Source organism: Triturus cristatus, chromosome 10 (assembly GCF_964204655.1).
Source record: "Triturus cristatus chromosome 10, aTriCri1.1, whole genome shotgun sequence".
Taxonomy (NCBI): Eukaryota; Metazoa; Chordata; class Amphibia; order Caudata; family Salamandridae; genus Triturus; species Triturus cristatus.
The window spans coordinates 1024701948-1024703391 of NC_140593.1; the positions used below are offsets into that span (position 1 = coordinate 1024701948).

The 1444-nt window shown below is 50.2% G+C and overlaps 1 pseudogene; it reads right to left on the reverse strand.

The window, feature by feature from the left end:
- Positions 1 to 265: 265 nt before the first annotated feature.
- LOC146796465 (28S ribosomal RNA) lies at positions 266 to 1017 on the reverse strand (annotated as a pseudogene; the record flags this gene model as incomplete).
- Positions 1018 to 1444: the final 427 nt, after the last annotated feature.

Below are 1444 nucleotides of genomic sequence, written 5' to 3' on the forward strand. Positions count from 1 at the left end.
AAGTGGGAGGTTCCAGGCCGGCCGGCAGTCAGACCCGCCATCTGGTTACCCAGCCCGTGGGGCCATCTGGTCACCCGGCCTGAAGGGCCATCTGGTCACCCGGCCTGCAGGGCCATCTGGTCGCGCAGCCCCATGAACATGCGGTGCACTAAGGGCGATTGAGGCAGCCCCCTTCCATCCATGCTCTGGTCCCCAAGCGAGCGGATCTATGCACCGGCCCCCCGAAATAGGCCGGCTATCCCAGGCCACCGAGGGTCCACAGCACTGCGCTATTGTTGCTATTTAGGGGGATTCTGAGTCATAATCCCACAGATGGTAGCTTCGCCCCATTTGCTCCTCAGCCAAGCAAATACACCAAAATGTCTGAACCTGCGGTTCCCTTTGCACTGAGCAGGATTACTATTGCAACAACACATCATCATCAGTAGGGTAAAACTAACCTGTCTCACAATGGTTTAAACCCAGCTCATGTTCCCTATTAGTGGGTGAGCAATCCAATGCTTGGTGAATTTTACTTCGCAATGATAGGAAGAGCTGACATCAAAGGATCAAAAAGCGACGTCGCTATGACACTTGGCCGCCACAAGCCAGTTATCCCTGTGGTGACTTTTCTGACACCTCCTGCATGAAACCCAAATGTCAGAAGGATCGTGAGGCCCCACCTTCATGTTCTGTATTCATACTGAAAATAAAGATCAAGCAAGCTTTTGCCTTTCTGCAGGAGGTTTCTGTCCTCACTAAGCTCGCCTTAGGACACCTGCGTTATCGTTTGACAGGTGTACCTTCCCAGTCAAACTCCCCACCTGCCACTGTCCCCAGAGTGGGTTGTGCCCGGAGCCAGAAGCAAGAGCCCCACAGGGCTCGCCCTCGCCTCACCGGGTAAGTGAAAAAACGATAAGAGTAGTGGTATTTCACCGGCGACCCGAGGGCCTCTTACTCATCCTACACCTCTCATGTCTCTTCACAGTGCCAGACTAGAGTCAAGCTCAACAGGGTCTTCTTCCACCACTGATTCTGCCTAGCCCATTCCCTTGGCTGTGCTTTCGCTAGATAGTAGGTAGGGAAAGTGGGAATCTCGTTCATCCATTCATACGCGTCACTAATTAGATGACAAGGCATTTGGCTATTTCTGTACTACCACGTGGTGGCTCATTCTGGGTTATTACGCTGCCCATCAGCATCAAGTTGGTTTTGCTTCCAACAATACAACATCCGTTTGCTCCGGAGTACAGCCACACTGAACGCTGTCCTCACTGGGACTGGGCTCATGTATACGCCAGAGATAGTACACCCTGCAGTACTATTCCAACAATTTAAAATTGTCAACGAACAGTCCTGAGAAATTAAGTATGATTAGAAGGATGTCAATAATCAATGTGTGGTATGTAGTGATTATGTTTATGTAATTCATGATGTACACATTTGTATCTAAATTGTTATAAGC